We start from the raw sequence: 15,683 nt of genomic DNA, 5'->3' as shown, positions 1-15,683 counted from the left end.
AATTTACTCCCAAACTGACCACCGGATTTTACAGTTTTCAGGTCAAAGCTGTCCTCCTCAGATATCATTCAGCTTGTTTAAGAGTTCTATACCTCAGTCTGTTATGTATCAGTATAATTCAGCAAAGGTACACAGCCTGAACATCATGCTCTGGCATCGCCTTTCTGGTAAACTGATGCTGAAGCACATGCAATTTGATCTCTGGCAAAGTCTGCCATGGATTTTTTTTTGGGGGGGTACTTTGACAAATTGCCAGGCATGAGCATTGCAGCTTTGATATACAATTCATATAGCAAGTATAAGCCTGCCTACTAATTTAGTTTTCCACTGTTTATTTATTTTTTTCAATTTTTTCAATTCAAGCTAATTATATATGTATAAAAAACTTCAGTGAATTTAAAAAAACTGTTTTAAAACAAAGAGCTCATTCTTTGGGTGAAATATATTATTCTAACTTACTTGGCTCTTCGTAAACGAGTTATCTCACCCATGTTGAATCAAGAATGAGCTTTAATTAAACACCTTTTTTGAGTTATTTTATTTCTATTTTGCTAGCTCCCTTATGTTTTAAACACAACATAATTTCTGTAATGTAGAAATCCCTTAAATATAACCTGTAATGGTCACATGAAGTCGACAAAAGGATTTCAGACTTAAATTCAGAAAATGTTGTCAAAAAAAGTCTTTAAAATGTATCAGTCCAGAAAAAGCCCATCATGTTTCTGCATCTTAGCTTAATATCCAGAAACATTAGTACGCCACACATTTTAGACTTCCTGTACTAGTACACATGCCATGGTTAATGGCCTGTACTCATTGTGCACCTTTTTAAGTCAAGGAACTCCAAAGCATTTAATACTAGTTTCAGCCACTCACACACATACAAACTGATGGTGTGTATATTGTAGCCACTGCTGTCCTGGGGCTCACTGACAGAAGTGAGGCCGCAATACGCAGGCATCAGGCCCTCTGACCACCATCAGTACGCAATGTGGATGAAGGGTCTTGCTAAAGGACACAACGACTGAGAAAGATGGAGCTGAGGTTTGAATTAGCGGCCATCTGGATGCCGGACAAACTACAAATTAAAGGAAAATAACTGCTTTAGTGGTTGCTTTAAAGCAGATTTTTAGATAAGTCCAAATGCATGTCAGGATAAATGTGTGGCAGCAGTTTTACGGCACAGAGTTTATCCACCAAGTTCTTCCAATGCCACTGGGTTCCTGTGGATCTCATGAAGCAGTTTTGATTTTCTGATGTATGTAAAGCAGAAACATTAATGGGGCAACAACTCCTTCATAAGTTTGATCCTGTTTGCATAATGGGGTCAGCAGAAATGAATGCTCTTAGCTGCTTGAAAGCAAGTCATGGATGATATGTGTAGCAAGGGTAGCCTCTGCTGGTTGAGTTGAAACAGTGCAGCTGAACTGAAAGCAGATCAGTTTTCATCTTCCTAGAAATGAGCTGTAATATTGCTGGGAGGCAGAATTAGTGAGAGGTTGCTAAGTGCATCTATAATTAGAATTCAATTTACCAGAGTGAGTCTGAGATGAAATCTTTGCCCGCATTTAAAACATGTTTGGATTCACTCTTTTTTTCTTATATTTGGCCAACTGGGTTAGATTCTGAACTTTGTAAGAGGAGGCCTATAATAGACACATATTCTGAAGGCCCTTACACTGCAAAAACAGTGTAGAAATAAGTAAAATGTTCTTAAATGAAATGTATTTACCCTTAACTTGAGTATGTAAATGGGATTGTTTACCAATAGAATGAGTATTTTACTCTTCAAATAAGATAATTAAATAATATGCAGTTAAAATAAGACAATACAATACTCCCCCCCCCCCCCCTATTTTAAATGTAAATTGTTTTATTCCATTGGCAAAGTGTCTCACCTCCTCAATAAATAAAAAAATCACTTTTATTACTTATTTAGATTTCGATTTTTTTGCAGTGTAATTGTTCCTTGCTTTTAAGGTAAGTGTTAAAATTAAACCTAAATAAATATACCTCACATTTGTAATTACATTTCTTTTTGAAAAAGATTGGCTTCATTATTGTAGAAGTTATTTGTTCATATTAGAGATTGGAATTTATTGCTGGGCTCACAAAAAATAAAATAAAATAATATAAAATAAAATAAAATAAAAATTTGTCATTGGACAGTTGATTGTCTTTTTAATGTAAGCAACCACGTTTGATTGTTTTCATTAAACCTGTTGAAACAATGTAAGAGCCAGTTAATGGGGAGTTCATATAGAATAATAATTTAGATTAAAAATGTATAAATATGTTTAATTTACTTTTAAGAAATTCATGATGAGTATATGTTCTAGAATGTATAACTTAGTTAATACAAAAGGATACTTTTATTGTGAAAAGTAATTTGGCTTCCACTACGTAATGCGTAACATTAATATTTTTCTAGTATTTACGTTTGAGTTCAGATTGCAGTTGGATACGGTGGAAGCAGCACAATTTTTTGACCGATCTGTACCGAGCCTTTTCACTTTTTTCTGTAAGTGTACTTTTTTGAGTTCTTCAAGTAAACATCATAAAAGAAGACTTGGTTTCAGTCGAGTGATTCAAATATTGGCTGTTAGACAAACTGCAAAGGTGGTACAACGAACTTTTGGGAAGCAGAGTGCCACTACATAAAATATGCCAAGGTAGTGGAAAGGCACCAGTAGAAAAATAATAGCTGAAAGTTGTTTTGCAGTTAGAGCTAAATGCTGCTATTGAGTGGATAAATAGGAACAAACTAGTGTTAAAACTATAAAAAATGCATTACATGGTCATGGGTTTTAGCCAAGCATGGGATCCTTCTTTGGAAATAAACATAAACCAATTAGGCAGGTCTATGACACCAAGCTGTTAGAATAATAAGAGCAATATGGGATCAGGGGACTGGCACTAGAGTGGGTAAGAAGTTATTTAAAAAACAGGAAGCAATTTGTGAAGATGGGAGCTCATCAGTCAAGATGTTTGGACATTGTGTGTGGTGTACTACAGGGGTCGGTCTTGGGTCCTAAATTATTCATCATGTACATTAATGACATATGTAAGATATCCCAAAAACTCAAATTTATTTTATTTGTGGATGACACAAATATAATAGGATCAGGTGAGAATTTACAGCAACTTTTGGACACTATCACCTCAGAATTCATTAATATTAAATACTGGCTAAATAAAAATAAACTGTCACTAAATTTGAGTAAAACAAAATACATGATATTTGGTAACAAAAAAATAAATCATCATGCACGAGTACAGATAGGAGGGGTCGATATAGAGAAAGTATATGAAACTAAATTTCTCGGGGTGATAATAAATGACAAGATTTGCTGGAAGTCTCATATTAAATACATCAGCACTAAAATATCTAAAAGCATCTCTGTAATAGCCAAAGTAAGATATTATTTAGATTACAAATAACTCCATGCTCTGTTCTGTTCTTTGGTCTTACTTCATTTAATTTACTGTATGGAGGTATGGGGAAGCACATATAAAAGTTCACTAGAGCCACTGTTCATATTGCAAAAAAGAGCCATCAGAATAATTCATAAAGTTGGATATCGAGAACACACCAACACACTATTTATAATGTCTAAAATCATGAAGCTTTATGATATGATAGAATTTTAAACAGCACAATTTCTATTTAAAGCTAGAAATAAGCTATTACCAAGTCACTTCACAAATTTGTTTTATGAGAGAGAGAGGGGGTATGATTTAAGGGAGATAACTAATTTTAAGATTCAAAGATACAGAACTGCAAGGAAAAGATTTTGTATAACAAATAGTGGAGTGAGGCTATGGAACAGACTGAGCATGGATTTGAAGCAATGTCCAAACATCAACCAGTTTAAAAACAAATATAAACAAATAATTTTTACAAGATACAGGGAGGAGGGGGCTTGAGGGGGAATAGAACTTGCTCTGCCAATATGAATTAAAATCGATAAGAAGTCAAGAGAGATGAAATAATAATAAATATATATATATATATATATATATATATATATATATATATATATAAAAAGTGTGAGAGAAAAGGGTTTTTGGTATATGGATATGTATGGATATATGTGTATGTATATGTAGATAGAGATATGTGTATACTGTCTATAGTTATGTGGGTGTGTATGTATATGCACGTATGTGTGCATGTGTTTGAGATATGGGTGTATGTATAAGTATGTATGCGTGTATATATATGTATAGGTATGTATGTGTATATATATATATATATATATATATATATATATATATATATATATATATATATATACATATATATATATATATATATATATATATATATATATATATATGTATGTATGTATGTGTGTGTGTGTATATACAGATATGTATGTATGCTTAAACATAGGTAAATGTTAATATAGAACAGGGGTAGGATTTAATAAGTTTTATTACTTCTTCCTACTCCTTTTCAAACATGATGGTATGTACATATTTTTTTTCTTTTTCTTCTTTTTTGTTTTGTTTTGTTTTGTTATGACTTTATTAATTTACTTATATTTGCTTTTTTATTAAGTGTTCGAAATAAATTATCAATAAAAAAATAAAATAAAATAATTACTGAAATAATAGATCATATGCAAGGGATGAGAGCTAAAATGGAAAGAAGTTACTATGATTAGGATGCACAATTTTTGACAAGAAAAACCATTCATATAATAGTGCAAGCATTCATTTGATCAAATCTTGACAACTGCCTGACTGTGTAGTTTAATACTACTATAGTTAATATAAGGAAAATGACAAATTCTGGAAATGCACAGCTTATTTCACAGCTCTATATTAATACAACACAAATTAAAGTTGCCATTGGTCCATGAAGGAGTTTAATATTACCTGCTGCTATGTTTGTTAAGGAGTGTTTCTTTTACTATGATTCCTTTGAATCTTTACCAGAATCTACCATTTAGTTCAGACCTTCATAATTATGCTACTAGACATGCTGTGAAGGTAACCAAACAGATGAAAAGTTGTTTTAATTGTTAATTTTTTATTTTTTAGATGTAGAAAGTTACTTAAGAAGGTCATCCTGCAGAATGGGCAGGAGTTGTCCTCAGCAGATGGGTTTAGAGGTAGAGATCTGATCAGCTGATCCAAAAAAGTTGTTAGCGGATTGTGTGCCAATGGATGTGATTTATTTTATTCTCGTTTAATGTATATGTGGTTAAATTAGCATGGATGTAATTGTTGTATTGAAATCCAATGATGATCTTGGCTTAATGCAAATTAGAGTTTTTACACTACGAATTGTGAATGGAAATGTCCATGTGGGTCAGATGTAATTTTGTTGTTAAATATTATGATCTATAATGATCATTTTGGTTTGACTTTGAATGTACTTTATTTTAATGACCTCCAGGAAGAATAGAAGCAGCATTAGCTGTGGCTGATGAAGCTCCAAATAAATATATTAAAATCATGTTCTAAGGCTTAGTTTACCTCTAACTCCGTAGGAAGTCTTTCAGAGAAGAAACCTTTACCTGGATTACAAGAAAATGTAAAATTAAGTTTTACAAACACCTAAGAATATTAAAAATATATATAAGTTTATCTTTTATAAAGAATATTATTTACAACATGAAAGTGAATGCTACAAAAAAAAAAACTCTGTACTTTAGACTACAGAAAAAATACAGTTTTCTGGAGAAAGTTTTTTGTCAAGCTTTTTTCAACAAGTACATTTTTCCTGGGTTTTATCCCAATCTAATCGCTTTCCTGAAGTCACTCATTTAGTCTAATATATATGTTAGATTGATGCACAGTTTTGCCATTGATGAAACCCTGCATCAGTCAACAAGATTTGATAAGTCGGTAGAAATTGTAAGCACATAAAAATGAGATTTTAAGAGGAGGTTCAACTGTCTGCAGGTGTGTGAAGGAAACCTATTAAACTCACTGATGCCGACTTAAAGGCCAAGCTGGGTTTTTGGAGATTATTCTACATTTATCTCAAATGTCAAATTGATGTCTGCAGCAGCTTTATCTGTGACACCTAAAGGTAATGAAAATACAGTAGACTCCTTTTAGACAAGGAGCATGATTGCCCACTAAAACATTTAAACCTTTCCTTACCCTTTTGTCTAAAATGATAAAAATAGTATATGATAACCTGCTTCAACATTATACAGTAATTAACTTTGAGTATTATTCTTTAAGTGCGCAACGGATTCATAAGATTGGAAAAGTTTAATTTGTTATGTATTATAACGTTTTTACAAACCTGTGTTGTGCAACTTCCATATATTTATTGCCCACCCCCATAGGGATGATAAATGTCTTATTTAATCAGATATAATTCGGACCGTCATATATTGTTTATGAACACACACCCTTCTGGCTGTGTTTTAGAAATACAAATGAAAGTGCGGATCGAGTCAAATCATGGTCAAACCGATAATTCTACACATACATGAAATAAATTCACCACAAGATCCGTTAGAAATATTAGAATTTATTAACAAATATCAATCAGCTCCACGTCCAAAATATATCAATTAAAAACTCTTGACTAAAAACTAGTTACACTCAACTAAACTACTATGTACAAAGAAGAATGGTTCAAACCGTAATCAATGAGATGATGCAAAGATATTAGAGTTTAGCATGGATTTTGTTTATCTCAAAGAATTTGCGATGTGATCAAATTAACTTTTTACTAATTTAGAGCAATTGCAATGTTTTCAAACCAATTCCCAAGGCAAATCCATGAGGTGAATAAAACATTATTTGGCCAAATAATTAAATGATTTGCTAAATCAGTAACCAATCATGGTTTTGGTTCTGTTGAAGTTTTATTTTTGAGTTTTCATTTGTTTAATTTCCATTTTGTGTTGTTTTCAGGTTGCATTTGAATTTTTGTGTATTTCTTGTTAACCCTGTGAGACTGTGTCAGTCTCCTTCCCCTTGCTTTCTTCTAGATTCTTCCCTCCACACCTGCTCTTTCTCTTTTCTGTCTTGCGTGAAATTTAGTGGCGGTTGGCAAATAATTTGGAAGTGCGTTACCGCCACCTACTGGTATGGATTGTGAAACAAAATGACAGTATATTAACAAATAAATCCACTTTACTTTATATCCATACTATAATAAACCAAAATCCTATTCCTTTATCTAATATAATTACTATTTATTATTAAAAATATCTTAAACTTTTATATTCCAGATGCTCCTGTTCTTCCCTCCATCTCCAAACTTGTAACTATGTTCTCTCAGCTGACTTCTTTGAGTCCCAAAATCTTTTCAGCTCCTCTTGCAATGATGCTGATTTTTTGTTTTATGTTTGGCTTGGTCTGTGCAGTTGATGATATACGCTATGAATAAAATCAGTTTATCTACTGTTGGAGTGAAATTATCTTCTCTTTCTACTTCATTTTTTTTTTGTACCTTATTATGTGTTTGATTTACTTCCTCTGTCCTTTGTCCTTGAACTCTCTTCTCTGCTTCTGCATTGCTTATATTTTTTATTGTTTTAACGTGTTGTATTTCCACTACTTTCTTTCTCACCTCACATCCTCCATAGTTTAATTTTTGGCTGGCCCATACAGTTGCAGCACCTTTCTTCAACTCCTTCCCTGCACTCCTCAATTCTGTGTTCTTCTCCACATTTTGAACACCTTTGCTTTCCCCTACAAACTGCTGGCACATGGCCGTAGTGCTGACACCTGTAGCACCTGAGTGGAGGTGGAATTAGAGGCCTTCCCATGAAACTTATGAAACCTATTTTGACTCATTCTAGTAGAACTGACTCTAAAAACTCTATCAGCAGTGATGTGCTTGCCAACATTTCCCCTTGTATGTTTTTATAAAGTCCCTGTGTTGTGTTAACCTGGCCTCCAAGAATGTAATTCTCTAATCGATCTAAATTGTCGTTAATTGGTATTCTTGTTGTTACAGATTTAACTGTTTTATTCTCTTCTATGACTTTTATCCCTATGATCTCTCATTTTCCTAGGTGTTCAACATCAAATACTTTGATTTTTTTCTCCTCATAATTGCAAATTACCACCAAGTTCCCATCTCTCATCTCCTTCACTAATTCGACTTCCCCAATTTTCTTAATTATTTCTCTGGAAGTCAAAATTCAAATTTGCTTATCTTCAACACTGAATTTAAATAATAATTTTATCTCTATTCTGACAAACTTCCTTCGCACAACTCTATCTTCATCTGAACTGAGTTTTTCAATTTCCCTATTTATTTCCTTGATTCTCCATCCACTTTTCCCCCTTTTACCACCTCCATCTCTCTCTTTCCCATTTGAAAAAGTTGTCCAGCCTGCCTCATTGTGCGGTTTTGCTGAACTATCCACCTCTAATTTAATACTCTCCACCACAAGGAGTAAGTTTGACTGACGCAAACAGAGTCTCACCAAACTCGGACTCTGGTTACTGGTTTTTAAAATTCCACCGGTAAAATGTTTACCAGCAGGTGGAGGCATTGCGTGCAGCTCCAAGCTGACGCCAAAAGTTCCAATCCCCACAGCTCTGGAACTGTTATAGCTAGAAGTCTGAAATGTTCTGCATTTGTGGTTGACATGATGCAGAACAAATATAATACAATTCTGAAGAATGTCTTTATTACTGCTGTTCTAACAAGACCTATAATTTCCAAACTAGAGAGTGTTAGCGTTCAAATAATGTATTGCAGATGTAAGGACACCCCCCCCTCCTCATTTGCATAATGAGGCAGAAATGCATACAGAAATGTAAATACGACAGTCAGAAATGTAAAAAGGGCAGGCAGAAATAAATAGCGGTGAAGAAATAACTAGGGTGAACAAATCCAAAGGAAGAATAAAACAAACAAAAATATTATAACCTGCACATAAATAAACACTTAAAAATATAAGTACTTAAAAAATAAAGTTGACAATTATAAAGGACAAAAAATAAATAAGGTAAATATTACAGAGGCAAATAAATAAAGTGTCAGGTCTCCAGTCTGTGTGTTTGTCTTTTTGTGTTGTTCTCCCTTCCACCAGCAGGAGGCGCCTAGTTCTGGTCCGCCTCCTCACACGCTTGATGATGGTTGCCTCGTTAGCGGAGTGCTCTTAAGCTGCTGATTGCCACTACCTCGACGCCAGAGTGTTTGCCAGTTTTGGGTACTCTAGCCAAACTGATTTTTTGCTGAGTAAGACTGAGTTCTTGTTCTACCTGAGTTTTAACTTGGTTTTTGTCTTTGCCTCTCGGCAGGAAGTCTTCCTGCAAACTGGATCTTTTCGGACCTTCTCTCCCTGAAGGAATCAACTGAGCCTCAAACCGAGCTAGGGATTCAAACAGGAGGTTTCTATCTTCCTTGAAGAGGACGTTGAGTTAACTCTCTGAACAAGGGAATCATCTCCATTATGACCCGTTCAAGTACCGTAGGAAATCTGAGTGGCAATCAGTTTCTCTGTTCACCAACAACCATCAGAGTTCTGGGTAAACCCTGTTCCGCCCTCCACCGAATCAGAATAACACTGGAAAACAGCACACAGATTGGAGTCTCTTGACCCAGATGACTTGGTCAATTATAGACCTATATCCAATCTTCCTTTCTTATCCAAAATTCTTGAGAAAGTAGTTGCCAAACAAGTTTGCGATCACTTCCACCATAATGAACTTTTTGAAGAGTTTCAGTCTGGCTTTAGAGCTCATCATAGCACTGAAACAGCTCTGGTGAAAGTCACTAATGATATTCTCATGGCCTCAGATAATGGACTTGTATCTGTGCTCGTCCTGTTGGATCTTAGTGCTGCATTTGATACAGTTGACCATAATATTCTTTTAGAAAGACTTGAATATTTTGTTGGAATTAAAGGAACAGCACTAGACTGGTTTAAATGTTATCTATCTGATCGAATTCAGTTTGTTCATGTTAATGATAGATCTTCAACACGCTCAAAGGTTACCTGTGGAGTACCACAGGGATCAGTGCTAGGACCAATTCTCTTTACTTTATACATGCTCCCAATTGGTAGAATTATTAGACAGCATGGGATTAATTTCCACTGTTATGCTGATGATACCCAGCTATATCTGTCTATAAATCCAGATGAAGCTAACCCATTACATAGATTACAGGCATGTCTTGAAGACATAAAAACCTGGATGACTCTTAATTTTCTGCTTCTGAATGCAGACAAAACAGAAGTTATAGTCTTTGGACCAGAGTCTCTGAAAAAGAAACTGATTAGCCAGTCACTTCATTTGGATGAGATTAAACTGATTTCAGATAATAAAGTAAAAAATCTTGGTGTTATTTTTGATCAGGACCTGTCATTTAAATCCCATATCAAAGAGGTTTCTAGAATTTCCTTCTTTCATCTGAGGAACATTGCAAAAATTAGAAATATCCTGTCCAGGGGTGATGCTGAGAAACTAGTCCATGCATTTGTTACTTCAAGGCTGGACTATTGTAATTCTTTACTATCAGGAAGTCCACAAACTGTAGTTAAAAGCCTTCAGCTGATCCAAAATGCTGCAGCCAGAGTTCTAATGAAAATGAAAAAGAGAGATCATATCTCTCCTATCCTGGCTTCTCTTCATTGGCTTCCTGTTAAATCAAGAATAGAATTTAAAATCCTCCTTCTCACATATAAAGCCTTAAATGGCCAAGCTCCATCTTATATCAGAGATCTGATTGTTCCTTATGTTCCTAACAGAGCACTTCGCTCTCAATCTGCAGGTTTACTAGTGGTTCCTAGAATTTCTAAAAGTAGAATGGGAGGCAGATCTTTTAGTTATCAGGCTCCTCTCCTGTGGAACCAACTACCAGTTTTAGTCCGTGAGGCAGACACCCTGTCTACTTTTAAGGCTAGGCTTAAAACTTTCCTTTTTGATAAAGCTTATAGTTAGGGTGGCTCAGGTTATCCTGAGATATCTCTATAGTTATGCTGCTATAGGCTTAGACTTTTGGAGGACATAGGGACCCCCATTTCATCATTCTGCTTCATTCTATCTCTATTCTCCTATTCTGCAGAATCTGTTAGTTCAATCTCTAACCTTCTGCTCTCTCTGCTTTTCCTCAGAGTAGCTTTGCCTCGTCTGTTCCTGTTTGGCTGTGACGTCATCCTGGAAAAAAACATCAGCTGTGCTGCTTCTATCAACACCCTTGTTAATAGATGTTGGAGATCGGCCTGTTTTCCAGTGTGGTCCTGTTTTTCTGACCGTGACTGAGTGGATGTGCTCTCTTCGTCCTCTGGCATGGGAGCTGCCTTGGAGCTCGTCTGCCTGGCTGTGTGTTTCCTGGACGGGGCCGCCTTTTACAGCTGCTTTTTGTATCTCTGCTTCTGTCTCCTTGAACCCCAGTCGGCCTCTGCAGATGGCCGCTCACACTGAGCCTGGTTCTGCTGGAGGTTTCTTCCTGTTAAAAGGGAGTTTTTCCTCTCCACTGTCGCTACAAGCATGCTTAGTGTGGGGGATTGTATTTGAGTCAATGAGTCAATGCAATCAACTGGTTTTCCTTAGATAGAAAACTTTGTATCAATTTGACTGTATGATCTGGTTGAACTGTAAAGTGCCTTGAGATGACATGTGTTGTGAATTTGGCGCTATATAAATAAACTGAATTGAATTGAATTGAGTCCAAGATCCTACGACTTCTCTGGAAAAGTGAGTCAACCACCAGATCCTCTTCTCCATATCCACGAATGAAATTTCCCACTGAGCCTGAAATAATCGTTTGTCTTCCCTTCACCTTCCAGTTTCCGGTTGAGCTGAGTTCTGAGCAACTCCGCACCGAGCCTTAACTCTTCAATAAACCTGTTAAACTTTTCACCAGTGTCTCTCTGAATTGGTTTCATCTGCATTTTTGGGTCAAACCTTTAGATAAAATCATGACATAAAAAAACTAATTAAAAGAGTTATATACCTTTATGGCTCACTGTATAATTTAATTTCTACTTACATTTATTTGTTTATTGTATTTTTGGTGGCGATTAATTGTATGCTTATTTATTTAAGCATTTATTTGTTTCTGTAATTTATTTTTAAATATGGCAGAGTTGGTCCTCCATAGTCATAAACCTACTTTGCACTTAAGGTTATTGGTTCTTGATTAAGCAAATAATTTAATAAAACATTATTTGGCCATAATGTTTTGTTCAACTCATGGATTTGGATTGTGAATTGGTCTGAAAACATTCCAATTTCTCTAAATTAGTAAAAAGCTAATTTGATCATATCCCAAAGTCTTAAAGAACTTTGGTTTTCAAACACAAGATCCATCTTAAACTGTAATATGGTTTTCAACCATGTTTCCCTTCCTCTTTGTTCAAAGTAGTTTAGTTAATTGAGATTCACTAGTTTTAATTAAGAGTTTTTAAACTGAAATAAGTTTGACTTGGAGCTGAATGATTTTTGTTAATAACCTCATGTTTTGAACAGAAGTTGTTGTGAATTTATTCCATGTATGTGCAGAATTAACTGTTTGACCATGACTAGTGCTTGAATCATTCTTTCATTTATTGTTCTAACACACAGCTAGTAGGGCGTGTGTTCATATATAATATATAACAGCTGAAATAATATCTGACTAAATAAGATATTTACCATCTCTACCGGTGAGGGCAATAAACATATTCAAGTATGAGAAATATAAATTCCCAGCTAGATGGGAATGAATGGAATATACATACACAACATTAACCTCTGAAAACAGAGTCTCACTCAAAAGACTCTGGTTACTGGTTTTTAAAAATTACAGCAGCAAAATGTTTACCAGCAGGTGGAGGCATTGCGTGCAGCTCCAAGCTGACGCCAAAAGTTCTAATCCCCACAGCTCTGGAACTGTTATAGCTAGAGGTCTGAAATGTTCTGCATTTGCGGTTCACATGATGTAGAACAAATATAATACAATAAAACCTGTTTTTTTTTCTCTCAAGAATGTCTTTATTACTGCTGTTTTAACAAGACCTATAATTTCCAAACTAGAGGGTGTTAGCTTTCAAATAATGTATTACAGATGTAATTTGGGCTTACAGTTCCAAAGTTATTTGCTTTTTCCTTTGGGTATGCAAAATAGGCGAGGATTATCCAAAATGAGGTAGATGTTAATAGGTTAATATGGCATCCTACCTGGATGAGCATTGAACATAAAATCACAACACAGGTATTTGAATAGTTCCATCTGAAATTAATGACAATAGTTGTTTTAGAGGTTACTGAGTCAGATATGTGGCGGGCAATGTTTGGTTTATTGAAGGGTTTTTATCTGTCCCTGTGTAAATGGGTTTGGCTGATATTTAAGCTCACATTCTAATCAGTCTGCAGACTATAAATCTGATACAGTACTACTGTTGAAGCTCCGCAAAAAATGTATTAGAACCCAGAACAGCAATGAGAAGTGATGGAGAGTTATTGTCACTGTATGATTTAAATAATAAGCATAATGCCTAATTCTCATCCCAGGAATATGGGCAAATTATAAATTATATCCTAAAAACGTTGATCAATTTAGTTCAGGGTGCCTCAGTAATATTCCAGTTCCTAAACTTAAAAATACATTTGTTGAAGGACTCAATATAATAGATGAAAAAGGCAAAAACATCTTTTCAGAAAAGTGTCAATAAATATCTTATATCTTAATCCAATTAAAAGACTTTCCCTTTTAAAAGAATACTCCAAAAATGTAATCCATGCATTGAGAACCAAATATGTAAAATTTGCTATTCTGCATAAATATAAAGAGATTTGTTTATTCACTATATACACTGCTCAAAAAATAAAAATAAAAAAATAAATTAAGGATCACTTTTAAAATGTTGGGATCTGGAGGCTTTGTCCACTTTCTCCACCAGAGAGCGCACGAGATCTCCTGGGGGCATGAGCTGACTGCAACACCTGTCTTCAATCTGCTCATCAGTAGGCTCCATTTAAGGAGGAGGAGGCTAACACTTCCCTGCCAGAGTGTTTGCCAGTAATGGTAGAGCTAGACCTGAGCCAAATAACCTGATCTGGATCTCTGACTTTTTGAACCTGCCTGACCCTGTTTCTCTCTGCCTCACAGATAGAGTCCAGCCTGAAGATCTGAAATCCTGGAGAGAGATCTCTGTCTGAAATCTGCCTGCCTGCACTCAGTGATATCCTGGAGAGTTTCTCTGTCTGGAAGCTGCCTGCCTCCACTCAGTGATATCCTGGAGAGTTTCTCTGTCTGTAAGCTGCCTGCATGCACTCAGTTAAGCCTCTGCCCTCAGCCCTCTGCCTGCCGACTAGCCTCTGGACCCTCAAGGTTCCCCCCCTCAGCAGTTCCGTTTAACCCTTGAGCAGGTATATACTCCTACATCAGAAAACCTGCAGTTAACCTGGATCAAACATTAACCTCTCTGTCCTCATCAGTGGTGATCCCCTCGTGACCAGTCTGCCAAACAAAGGACCAGTTCACATTTCATTATACATTTTGTAAATAAACCTTTGAACTTTTTCTCTGCCTCCTGAGTGTTTTCTGCATGTGGGTTAGACGCCTTGAACCCAACATGACAGAAAACACATACTGTAGGAATGTGATCGCTCTGCTGTTTCAGCTTCCAATCAAAGTTGGCAACACTTTTTTCTTTCAAATAAATGTTGTCTTTATCTCTGCAAATCTAAAACTGTTGCCCTGCTATCCAACAGAATGCATGCTTTTTGACTAATATCACAATTAAAAAAAAAAAGAGAATTTATTAAAAGGAAAACAAAACCTACAGCTAAATATTTAAGTTAATCTATGGAGTGCCTTTAAATTATTACAAAAGTAATCCTAAGAATTACTTAGAGAGTTATAACATGGATGTAGTGGATATCTTTTTTCTTGTACAGTAGCTGTGATGAAGCTATGTTTTTACATCTTTTGTTCTGTAAGAGTCATAATGCAACTGTTAATGCTTACTCTCCGATGTTAGTTTTAATTTGTTTGGCTTTACTGTTAGTTTGTCAGCTGCTACTTTTATATGCAGTAAAAAAGACTCCTTTAGGATGCATCTTAGGCAGGATTTTTCAGCTTTGAGTATTTTTTCTTGTATGTGAACAGAACCAATGAAGTTTCAGTTCAAAAATATAAAGAAATTAACGGTTTAGGCAAAATGTTTTGACTGGATATTTCCACATATTACATGTGTTTACCTGCGGTTTTCATTTTTTCCATGTGGGTCACATGTTCTACATGTGATAGAAAGTATTTTTTCTTGTGCCAATTGAGAAACTTTTGATCATTTGGTCCACACATGTAAATAGTTTCATCACATGTGATAAGCTACCTTTCCATATGAAGATCATGAGATTGTACTCTGTAATTGTAATGGTATGTTGAGTATCTTCTTCCATAACAAACTGCATATCGACAAAGCAAATAAGCATCCTATAATATACTGCAACTGCTGTTAGTCCTGAGAGACACTGCAGTGTCATAACGTTTAGATTATCATAGAGGTGCTCATTTTGTCACCATCATTTGGTTTAACCTGTTGTCAATTTTCCCTACCTGTCTATTGGTGTTTTCACATGTGTATCCCATGTATATCACATGGGATACACAGAAAGAATAGGTGCATTACACAGTTGTCCAATTATTTACTTTTCATGCTCGATTAACTTTTAAGAACTGTTATAAATTGGCTTTATGTGGATCTTAAAGATGTATTTTCATACATTGTTGAACTCTGCTGCAGAAGCACGCCTGA

The sequence above is a fragment of the Cyprinodon tularosa genome, unplaced genomic scaffold (assembly GCF_016077235.1).
Source record: "Cyprinodon tularosa strain WSP-4 unplaced genomic scaffold, ASM1607723v1 ctg396, whole genome shotgun sequence".
Classification (NCBI taxonomy): Eukaryota; Metazoa; Chordata; class Actinopteri; order Cyprinodontiformes; family Cyprinodontidae; genus Cyprinodon; species Cyprinodon tularosa.
This window is presented reverse-complemented; position numbering follows the sequence as displayed.